We start from the raw sequence: 13,268 nt of genomic DNA, 5'->3' as shown, positions 1-13,268 counted from the left end.
ATTAGAGAAATAAAACTTTAAGATACAAAGCATGCCTTGTTGCACAATTATTCTCTCAAAGACCCGGGGTCAACTATGAAGAAACATATTCACCTGTTATGGATGAAATAATTTTTCAATATCTCATTAGTTTAGCTGTAAATAAAAATCTTGAAATACATCTAATGGATGTAGTTACAGCTTACCTTTATGGTTCACTTGATAATGAAATTTACATGAAAATTCTAGAAGAATTAAAATTGCCTGAAGCATGTACTAAGTCTCGAGAGATGTACTCAATCAAATTGCAAAGATTATTATATGGTCTAAAACAATCAGGGCATATGTGGTATAATCACCTTAGTGAGTACTTGATAAATGAAGATTATATAAATGATGTCATTTGTCCATGCATTTTTATTAAAAAAATAGAATCAGAGTTTATTACACTCGCTGTTTATGTTGATGACATAAATCTCATTAGAATCCCCGAAGAGGTCCAAAAGACGATTGAATATCTAAAGAAAAAATTTGAGATGAAAGATCTTAGAAAGACAAAACTCTGCCTGGGTATGCAAATTGAATATTTAACAAACGAGGTCTCTGTGCACCAATCTGCCTACACTGAAAAAATTTTAAAACGATTTTACATGGACAAAGCAAATCTATTAAGTACTCCAATGGTTGTTCGATCACTTGAAGTGGATAAAGATCCATTTCGACCTCTAAAAGAGAATGAAGAATTTCTTGGTCCTGAAGTACCATATCTCAGTGTTATTGGTGCACTTATGTATCTTGCTAATGCAACCATGCCTGATATATTATTTTCTGTTAATTTTCTAGCAAGGTATAGTTTATCCCTAATGCGAAGACATTTGAATAGTATCAAACATATTTTGTGATACCTGAAATGTACCATTGATATGAGTTTGTTTTATACTAACAAAAGTTGTGCAGACCTTATTGGTTATGCAAATGCATGTTATTTATCAAATCCACATAAAGCTTAATCTCAAACATACTATCTATTTACATACGGAGGAACTGCTATATCATGGAGATCTACAAAACAGTCTATTGTTGCTATTTCTTCAAATCATGCTGAAATAATAGCAATTCATAAAACAAATAGAGAATGTGTGTGGTTGAGATTAATGATACAGTTAATCAAAGAAAGATGCGGCCTGAAGAATGATGTCAAAGTACCCACAGTTATATTCAAAGACAATGTTGCGTGCATAACTCAATTGAAAGGTGGTTTCCTAAAAAAAGATAGAACGAAACATATTTCACCAAAATTATTCTTTACACATGATCTCCAAAGAATGGTGATATTGGTGTATAACAAGTTCGTTCGAGTGATAATCTTGCAGATTTATTCACAAATTACCAACATCAACTTTTGAGAAACTAAGATATAAAATTGAAATGCGTCGTCTCCAAATATCAAATGAAGTTTTCATCAGGGGGAGTAAAATATGCATTGTACTCTTTTTTCCTTAACCAAGATTTTGTCCAACTGAATTTTTCTGGTAAGATTTTTAATGAGGCAACACTCAAGGTGTATTACCAGATGTGTGTACTATTTTTCCTTCACTAGGCTTTTTTCCACTGAATTTTTTCTAGTAAGGTTTTAACGAAGCACAACATCTATGGGTATTCAAAATAACTATATATATTTATTTTTCACTAGATTTTTTTTTACATGAATATCCAAGGGGGGTATTATAAAGTTAGTTTGTTAGTAGATGTTCCATTACTAAATGGACTCACTTAAATGGCCAAGTTGTCCACCTTTTGTCCTTCTCATTTGGCTATAAATATAGCCATATTTCAGCAATGAAGAAAACACACAAACAAAGAAATTCTCTCCATTCTTTCTTTCCATTTCTATCTCTTTTCTTGTGTATTTAAATTGCTAAATTAGTTTGTTATATAACAGATTTACTATTATTAGTCGGTAATAGTGACGTGACACTCTTCTATTAACTTCTTTGTAACATTGCTAGTAGGTTGTATTCACATTTTTTGATTTGCTTGTAACCGTAAATTTTATGTTCATAGTTTACTATTTATTTTAGTCCTTATATAGAAGTGAGAAAGTGAGAGTTGAACTCCTTGCTTACTCTGGCTATGGCCATGGAATTTTTCTTATTATTTGGAATGTTTGATTTGTACATTAGTGCTTTTGAGAATGTACTTTTTCTTTAATGGTAAAAAAAAATCAAAGCCTAACCAACTATTTTAGAAATATTGTTAGTATTTAAAATTTTCAGCTGTTACTTTCTTTTTTACATCATGAATAAAATGTTGAACTGCCTCAATTAACTTATCTAATGATCCTCAATGCCACTATATATTTCATATTGTTGTATGGTTAGTTAATGTTTGTTGATTTTTTTAATAAAGAAATTATGAAAATAACGAAGAAAGATTTTGAGAGAAAAATATGCACTGAGGCCAAAGATATTTTTTTTTCTTGAACTCTACATTTATAAGAACAAAAACAGTAAAAAGATAATGATAAACTAGCCCATAATATTTCTGTAAAATATATTTTAATAAACTAATTACTAATAAATAGGAAAAACAAGTTAACCAACTATTAACTAGGATTTATTCACAAACTGAGCAGTAAAATAAAATTACTGTAGTTCAAAAGCATAATTCTAACAGTCCTCCTTGCTTGAGGAATTGCAAATTTTAGATTTGGTTGGTATTGACCTCATAAACAAATCTGTCAATTCATCTTTTGTCTTGCACTTGTGTGCATCTTCTGTTAGATTAAATGAGAAACTTTTATCTCTCATTTGAACTTGTAAAATCTCTTTTTTAGTGGAATCAAAGATCCGACAATATTTTTTCCTGAATAATAATTTAAATTCTTTTTTCATTAACTGACCTACACTCAACAAGCTTTTATCAATATCAGACACATAAAAAATATCTTCAGTTATTTTTGTACCTGAACTTGAATTGATTGCAATAGACCATTTTTCTTTTGCAGGAATATAGTCACCTTTTCCATTTCTAACTTTCTTATTTTCCATAGATACAAACTTTTTGAAAAGATTTATGTCATATATCATATGGTTTGTACAATCACTATCAATCATTCAAAAATCAGATTTTTTGGTTGAAAAGTATTGCCACAAATAAGTGGTCTTCTTCTTCTTCATTGGTGACTTGGGCAACTGTTTTATCTTTTTGAAATTTGCTTTTGCAAATTATAGCTTCATGATCAAGTTATTTGTAAATCTTGCACTATGCATCTGGTCTCTTACAATATTTATATGGAGGATGTCCATTTTTTGCCATAGTGCTGACAAAGTGGGTAATATTCTTCAAGAATTTACCCCTGCTTTGAGTTTTGTGGCTGGCTGCTAATGCTTCTTCAACTATGTCATCTTACATCATATGCCTCATTTATTCATGTGCCTGCAAAGAATTTAACAATTTAGCGAAGGTAATTTTGGACAGATCTTGTGTATTTTTCAAGGTAGTTATACATGCTTCATATCTTTCGGGCGTTATTACAAGAAATTTTTCAACAATTCTTGAATCTTTAAATTCAGTGCCTAGCAGTCTTGCCTTGTTAACAATACCAAGTAATCTGTTAAAGTATTCCTTGACTGTTTCTGACTCTTTTATTATCTGCAATATATATTTTCCCATTAAATTTAATACCTTCATTCCTCGTATTCTTTCACCTCCAACATAATCTTTCTTCAGATAATTTCAAATTTCTATTGGTGATGTGAGAGTCACGATTCTCGTGAAAATAGTTATTGAAATAACCCTTGGACTTAATTATTTTCTTTTCCTTATGACTCTTGATTTAAGCCACAGTAGGATTATTAGGCAGGGATTAACTTCATAATCTTCTTCCACGGCTTCCTAAAGATCAAGAGCCTCCAAGTAGGTTTCCATTCTCACAGTCTAAAGTTGATAGTTCTCAACATCAAAAATAGGACCAGTGATTCGTGAAAAGCTATTTTCGAAATTTATTTTTTCACTCACAGGTCTCTTCAGAAAAAGGCTTTGATACCAATTATTTGTTTTTTAATAAAGAAACTAAGAAAATAACATAGAAATAATTTGAGAGAAAAATATTGTAATGAGGCCAAAGAGATTTTTTTTTGCTTTCTTGAACTCTACATTTATAAGAACAAAAACAATTTAAAGGTAATGATAAACTAACCTAAAATATTTCTGCAAAATATATCTTAATAAATTAATTACTATTAAATAGAAAAAACTAGCTACCCAATTATGAACTAGAATTTATTAAAAAATTAAGCAGTAAAATAAAATTATTGCAGTTCAAAAACATAATTCTAACAATGTTTTAGTAGTTCAATCTGAAATAAAAATAATTCACTATATTGTTGTGGCCTTTTATTTCTATCAGAATCAATTCTTTTTGGTTGCTTGAATGGATAAACACAATGTTAAATAATTAACTTTTTGTTTGTCCCTAAGAGAACACGATTTTTCTTTTACTTCTCACATTATTTTTGGCTGCTTCAATGGATATTATATTCTTATAGTTCATATTTTCCTCAATGAAATTTGCTCTCAAAAAGTTTAGCTCTTTCTTATTTCAACAAGAAAAACACTTTATTTTTTCGTCTTGCGGCTTCCTGCTTTTCATCATCTTCACTTTTACATGTGAGTTCTTGGCTTCTGCGCGGACCCTTCTCCTGCCTATCTTATATAGTCCGGCTTCTGTACAAATTTTACAAGTGAGTGCCTTGCTTCTCTAGGCTTTTGTACAGTTGGGAGTTCTCTATTTGTCTCTTTGTCGTCTATGTTTATTGTGTTTCTCGTATGTAATTTATTTTTGCTCTTGTCCTATATATGAGCTTTAGACCCCCTCCCCTCCGGTTGTTTGTAAATATTTTATTTTTTATCTTGCCCAATATATGAATTTTAGCCAATAGGTGTTGTCAAAATTGCTCACTAGATCATATCTGTAATTTCTCATATTTTAAGAATTTTTTTGATAAAGTACACTTGCTCATTTTGACGTCGGTGGAATACCATAACCACATTCTCGCTCAAGAGAGAGTTTCTTAAAGGTCAGAAAGTAGCCGCTAAACGTACATCACCATGAATTATACTTCTAAATCAAACAATATGATCTACGGATTAGTTATCCAAAGATTGAACTCCAATATTGATTCCTCAGAAGAGCAAATTCAAAAAGTCCTACAGGTTATTATTCATCACTCTTAGTGGTAATTTCTATTTATGTATGTATTGATAAAGTAAACAAGTGCTTAAAGCCGATCTGAAAATTTCATAACTTCTAATTAATAGCAAACAAATCTCATTTACATCGTCGCATTCTTTATAGCTTAGCTAAACTCTTCTACTCACTGTGACTTTGTTGTGTTCCTCCCCTCTTAAGTCATTAATTGAGCCTATTTCTTTTTCAAATGCCAAATGAGGACATGTTGATGTCTCACATATAAAGTACATGCGGTTTCTTTATTTAATATTTGATTTAAACTCAAATAATTTTGATAAATGTGAAATATGTGTTGAAGCTAAAATTATTAAAAAGTCATATTTTTAGTGAATAGAAACTGAATTACTGTCTTTGATTTACATTGATTTAGGTGATTTAAAATAAACTATGAATAAAGATCGTAAAAGATATTATATGATCTGTATTGATGATTTTTTTAAAATTTACTAAGTTGTATTTGCTTAGAAATAAAGATGATGCATCTGATGCTTTTATTTCTTATAAGTCTGAGGTTGAAAATCAACTTAGAAGGAAAATCAAGAGAATTAATCTAATAGAGATGAGGAGTATTTATCTTTGAATATTTTTTGTGAAAAAATGAAGAAGAAATTATTTATGAATTGACTCCGCCTTATTCCCTTGAGTCTAATGGAGTAGCTAAATGAAAAATAGAACTTTGAAAGATATGATGAACTCCTTGTTAATTAGTTTTAATACTCCCAATAATTTATGGGGCAAAGCTATATTATCAGCATGTCAATTACAAAATAGGATTCCTAATTAAAAAAACTAGCAAAACTCCTTATGAATTGTGGAGAGGTTATAAACCTAACTTGAACTAGTTAAAAGTGTGGGGTCCCTTGTTAAAGTTCTTTTGCGTGAACCAAAAAAGAAAAAAATGGGTTCTAAAATTGCTGATTACATGCTTTTTGGCTATGCTGAACATCGTGTTGCATATTAATTTCTTGTTGTGGAAAGTGATATGCTTGATTGCAATATTATTATTGAGACAAAAAATGCTAATTTTTTGAACATATTTTTTTATTATCTGATAAAATTTTGCGTGCACCCGTTGAAAGAAACAATGAGAGTAATGAGGAGCCAAAGGCTTAGAAACGAATATTCTTCTTATGGAGGAGTAGTAACAGCAAGAAATAGGTTTGTGTCAAGCTTAGTAGATGCGGCGCACACACCATCAATTTTTTGAAAAACAAAATATCGATTTATTAAACAACATATGACATGAGGCAAAAAAATTATTAGCGATACGATTATAATATTTATAGCCTTTGTGAGTGCGACTATAGGCAACAAAGATGCAGAGAATGAAACGAGAATTTGATTTATTTTGAGAATGAAGACGAAGCCAATGGCAACATAAGCAACCAAAAATAAGTAGTTGATTGTAATCAAACTTGTTACTGAACAAAATTTCATAACTTTAATGATTTAATCGAGGAATGGACAGACGATTGATAACAAAGACAATCATTTCAAATGCGTTTGTCCAAAATTTAGAAGGGACATGAGAATGAAAAAGAAGTGCACGACCAAGTTTAGTGACATGCTTATATTTTCTTTCTGGACATCCATTCTGTTCAGGGGTATATGAAAACATGTTGTGTTATCTCATGTGTGCACAAATAGAAAGTCAAGGCTTGAAACTCCTTTCTCCAATCTGCCTAAAATTACTTAATGAAGCAATCAAAAAATATCTCAACCAATAAGCGAAATTGAATATCAAGCACATAAAATTTGTTCTTAATAAAATATATCCAAAAATATTTGCTAAAATGATCAAAAAATATTTGAGAGTTTCGGAGCCGGACCTCTTGTTAGTAAACTGTATTGGAAAATATTAAAACAGTAACAGAAACTAAAAGTAATAAAACACAGAATCTGGAGATTAATTCAAGAACAAAATCGAGCCCACTGACTGCACAGTGTGTCCTTAAGGAAATTATTCCCCTCAAAGTACCCGAGGTTTTGGAATCTTTCCTCCCAGGATAGAACGATTTACTCACCAAAGTAGAGGTACTGCTAATTTTTGGTGACTGCGAACCGCTTGATGGCTGTATTTCACACGAGTTTTAGGAAGTGCAGAAAGAAGAAGAAGATGGTATGTTCAGAATTTCGTATGAAACATTCTGAGGATTAACAGATATATATAGACTTTTTACACCTTTTAAGAAAAGGCACCTGTTGGGAAAAGGTTTGCCTGTTGAGAAAAGGTTTGCAACTTTTCGGACAAGGTTGCAACCTTTCAAAAATCCGTTGGAAAAAACGGAGGGAAATTTTAAATTAATCCGGGAAAGAAACGGATCGCGGATCGCGGGTCGCGGGTCAGGATTTTTTTTTCCACTTAATTAATTAAATAAATAAATAATATTAATTAATTAAAAATTTAAAGAAAATTTGGTCCAAAAAGATTATCAATCAATCATATCAATTGACCAAATCAAAATCAAAATCCAAATCCAAATCCAGCCGAAGCCGAAGACGAGCCGAGTCGAGCGAGCGACGACGACGACGGCGCGAGGGGAGACCCTCTTCTTGACCCTTTAGCAACATGAAGGAGTGCTTCTACTTTTAAGTAGGAGACTTTTCATTTCCACCACCTATGTGGGATCAAAGCTTATTTAATAAAGCAAGAGAGAACATATCATTTCCTCTCCACTTCTTTTTCCCTCAATTTCCCATTCAACCTATCAATTAAACCCAACAATCCCTCACATGAATGGGGAATGTCTACAAGATAAAGGAATGCACGGATAAGTGTGTGATATACAAGCGAAGATTAATTGCATCTGGATAAGTAGGTTTTCCTTTGAACTTTCCATAGTGAACTTATATAGGATATACTCGATCAATCGGTAGATGCAATATCTTTGAACCGTCGAACTTTGTTGTATAACTAGACAACATAAGTCACACAATCAATCATCAACCATCTATGGTTCTCACGGTTGTGTTCGTTTCAGCCATGAACACCGCCTGGTTTCGTGAATGCATAGAGAATTGGCCTTTACCGTCATTCCCCTTGAAGCGGCTTATACTTCACATTCACATAGGTGATTTCTAAACGTGTAGTCCTATAGACACACTATCTAGTCATTTTCCGTCAGATTTAGATAATCATTAAAAAACCTTTAAAGCTTTATTAACTCATTAAAAAGCCTTAAGGTTTTATCCTTTGTTTCTGAACATTGTCATCATCACGAGAATGAGTTGAGTTATTTGACAATGTTGAACCGTCAATCATAACTTTGTTTGATCTCTTTGAACCTAGTTCTTGGGATCTCCAGTCTACTAGGTAGAGTTACCGCCATGTTGACTTGTCCTAGGCCTTAACCCCATTCCCCTCGATGATCTTTCAACAGCCTCTCTAGATAAGCCTTTTGTTAGTGGATCCGATACATTATCTCTTGACTTTACGTAGTCAATAGTGATAACACCACTAGAGAGTAGTTGTCTAACAGTATTGTGTCGCCGTCGAATGTGACGCGATTTTCCATTATACATAACATTTCCTGCCCTCCCTATTGCCGCTTGGCTATCATAATGTATACATATGGGTGCCAAAGGTTTGGGTAAAAATGGAATATCTTCCAAAAAATTTCGAAGCCATTCAGCTTCTTCACCAGCCTTGTCTAAAGCTATAAATTCAGACTCCATTGTAGAGCGGGCGATGCATGTCTGTTTTGATGATTTCCAAGACACTGCTCCTTCACCAACGGTGAAAATATATCCACTTGTGGATTTAACTTCAGATGATCCGGTGATCCAGTTTGCATCACTATATCCCTCAATTACTGCGGGATATTTATTATAATGCAAAGCATAGTTTTGGGTGTGTTTCAAATACCCCAAGACTCATTTCATTGCCATCCAATGAGTTTGATTAGGATTATTCGTGAATCGACTCAACTTGCTAATAGCACATGCTATATCTGGTCGTGTACAATTCATAATATACACCAAACTTTCCAAAACTCGTGCATAGTCCAATTGTGAATCACTTTTACCTTCATTCTTTTGAAGTGCAAAACTTACATCAATTGGAGTTTTTGCAACATTGAACTTTAAATATTTAAACTTATCAAGTATATTTTCAATATAATGTGACTGTGATAATGCTAGACCTTGTGGAGTTTTATGGATCCTAATTCCTAAGATTAAGTCAGCAACCCCTAAGTCTTTCATGTCAAATTTGCTAGCAAGCATACGCTTCGTAGCATTTACATTAGCAATGTCTTTACTCATTATCAACATGTCATCAACATATAAACAAACAATGACTTCATGATTTGGAGTATTTTTAATGTAAACACATTTGTCACACTCATTAATCTTAAATCCATTTGCCAACATTGTTTGGCCAAATTTTGCATGCCATTGTTTAGGTGCTTGTTTAAGTCCATAAAGTGACTTAACAAGTTTGCACACTTTCCTTTCTTTACATGGAACTACGAAACCCTCAGGTTGTTCCATGTAAATTTCTTCCTCCAATTCTCCATTTAAGAAAGCCGTCTTAACATCCATTTGATGAATTTCATGACCATATACAGCTGCAAGTGCCACTAACACCCGAATAGATGTTATTCTTGTTACCGGCGAGTATGTGTCAAAGTAATCAAGACCTTCTTTTTGTCTATAACCTTTGACCACAAGTCTTGCCTTATATTTATCAATAATGCCATCAACTTTCATTTTCCTTTTAAATATCCATTTTGATCCTAAAGGTTTATTTCCAGGAGGAAGATCAACCAATTCCCATGTATGGTTATTCAAAATTGATTGAATCTCACTATTGATTGCCTCTTTCCAAAATGCTGAATCATAAGAAGACATTGCAGCTTTAAATGTTTGAGGCTCATTTTCAAGCAAGAATGTCACAAAATCTGGTCCAAAGGAAGTAGATATCTTTTGACGTTTGCTACGCCTTGGATCCTCTTCGGTTGGTTTATTTTCCTTTTGAACTTCTCTTGGTCGTTTAGATCTTTCACTTGAGGATTCACTTTTAGTTTTATACGAATAAATATTTTCAAAAAATTCAGCATTATATGATTCAATTACCGTATTAACATTAATTTCAGGATTGTCCGATTTGTGAACCAAAAATCGACAAGCTTTGCTGTTTGTAGCATAGCCAATAAAAACACAATCCACGGTCTTTGGTCCAATTTTTACCCTTTTGGGCAAAGGAACTTGGACCTTTGCTAAACACCCCCACACTTTGAAATATTTCAAGTTGGGTTTTCTTCCTTTCCATAGTTCATATGGAATAGTTTGTGTTTTGCTGTGGGGTACTCTGTTGAGTATTCGATTAGCTGTAAGGATAACTTCCCCCCACAAGTTCTGCGATAAACCGGAACTTATTAATAAAGCATTCATCATTTCTTTTAATGTTCGGTTTTTCCTTTCTGCAACTCCATTTGATTGAGGTGTGTAGGGGGCAGTAGTTTGATGAATAATTCCATATTCTAAACATATCTTTTCAAAAGGAGATTCGTATTCTTCACCCCTATCACTTCTAATCATTTTTATCTTTTTATTCAATTGATTTTCTACTTCGTTCTTGTATTGCTTAAATGCATCAATTGCTTCATCCTTACTATTAAGCAAATATACATAACAATATCGAGTGCAATCGTCAATAAAAGTTATAAAATACTTCTTTCCACCACGAGTTGGTGTAGATTTCATATCACAAATGTCTGTGTGAATCAATTCTAAGGGACTGGAATTCCTTTCAATAAATTTATAAGGATGCTTAGCATACTTAGATTCAACACATACTTGACATTTTGATTTATTGCAATCAAAGTTAGGCAATATATTTAAATTAATCAGTTTTCGCAAGGTTTTATGATTGACATGTCCTAAACGTGAATGCCATAAATTATTTGACTCAAGTAAGTAAGAAGAAACTTGAACTTTATTATTATCAACAACCATTACATTTAGTTTGAAAAGACCCTCAGTGAGGTAGCCTTTTCCTAGATACATTTCATTCTTACTGACAACTACTTTGTCTGAAACTAGAACACACTTGAATCCATTCTTGATAAGAAGGCCGGCAGACACCAAATTCTTTCGCATTTCTGGAACATGATACACTTTGTTCAGCGTCACCACCTTGCCGGATGTCATTTTCAGAAATACTTTCCCATATCCTTCAATCTTTGCAGTTGCAGAATTTCCCATATAGATCGTCGCATCAGGTGTTGCAGGGGAATAAGTAGAGAAGGCTTCTCGGACTGCACACACATGCGAAGTAGCTCCCGAATCAAGCCACCATTCTTTGGGATTACCTACTAAGTTGCATTCTGATAGCATTGCACACAGATCATCAATACCTTCTTTATTTTCCACGATATTGGCTTGTCCCTTTCTCTTGTCCTTTTTCGGAAGACGACAATCTGAAGCTTTGTGTCCAACTTTCCCACAATTATAACAATTGCCCTTGAACTTTTTCTTGTTCTGCTCCTGATTCTTTCCAAAAGGTTGCTTCCTTTTCTTATTCTTTGGAGCAGCATCTTCAACGATGTTCGCTCCCATAATTGTTGAATTTCCACGCAACTTCTTTTCTGCTGTTTTGTTATCTTCCTCAATCTTGAGACGAATCACAAGATCTTCCAACTTCATTTCCTTACGCTTGTGCTTTAGGTAATTTTTGAAATCTCTCCACGAAGGAGATAATTTTTCTATCATCGCGGCCACTTGAAATGCTTCATTAACTACCATACCTTCAGCAATAAGGTCATGAAAAATAAGTTGTAGTTCTTGAACTTGGGTTCCAACAGTTCTGCTATCTATCATTTTATAGTCTAGGAACTTAGCAACCACAAATTTTTTCAAGCATGCGTCTTCAGTCTTGTACTTCTTCTTAAGTGCATCTCATAATTCTTTAGAAGTTTTCACAGCACTATAGACATTGTACAAATCATCATCCAAAGCACTTAGGATGTAGCCCTTGCATAGAAAATCTGCCTGTGTCCATGCCTCAGTAATCATAAATTTTTCATTGGCCAGCATATCAGCAGCGGGCACAGGAGGATCTTCGTTAGTGAACTTCTGCATACCAAGAGTGGTAAGCCAAAAGAACACCCTTTGCTGCCATCCTTTGAAGTTGGCTCCAGAAAATTTTCCTGGTTTTTCTGCCGGTGGCACAGAAGTGCGGCTTGTTGCAGCAACAGTCGCAGAAGTAGTAGCAGTATCACTTGTCATTTCTTTTCACTGTCAAAATAGACAAACTGTCTTAATATTTCAGAAATATCAGACCTTTTACAAAAACAACGACGAAGTTTTTATACTCTTCAAATCGTTGTACAAGTATGAACTTTAATATTCCAACGAAGTTTTTATACTCTTCAAATCAGAATATTTATTTCATACGGAGTAGAAAACCACACAGGTTTTAGTCTCCAAAGACAGAATACAGTGTGATTAGAAAACAATAATAATAATAATAATTTCCTTAAGATTATTAGTAAACTGTATTGGAAAATATTAAAACAGTAACAGAAACTAAAAGTAATAAAACACCAAATCCAAATCCCGAGCCGAGCGAGCGACGACGACGACGGCGCGAGGGGAGACCCTCTTCTTGACCCTTTAGCAACATGAAGGAGTGCTTCTACTTTTAAGTAGGAGACTTTTCATTTTCACCACCTATGTGGGACCAAAGCTTATTTAATAAAGCAAGAGAGAACATATCATTTCCTCTCCACTTCTTTTTCCCTCAATTTCCCATTCAACCTATCAATTAAACCCAACACCTCTAACATTTGAACAAGCCAAATTCAAAAAACCACGAGCTAAATATTCAGACACTGAAAAAGACAACTTATGAATTTTTCTCTTTACACAAGTCTGACACAATGAACTAAGAGAACTAATGGAGATATCAGAACCTAAACTATTATTAGAGACTAAACGATGAATTGTAAAAGAAAAAAACATGTCCACGCCGAGCATTTCAGTCTCCCAATGTTGCAGAGTATGACTGGATAAGAGATTGCAACGGAGACGC

Source organism: Solanum dulcamara, chromosome 7 (genome assembly GCF_947179165.1).
Source record: "Solanum dulcamara chromosome 7, daSolDulc1.2, whole genome shotgun sequence".
NCBI lineage: Eukaryota > Viridiplantae > Streptophyta > Magnoliopsida > Solanales > Solanaceae > Solanum > Solanum dulcamara.
This window is presented reverse-complemented; position numbering follows the sequence as displayed.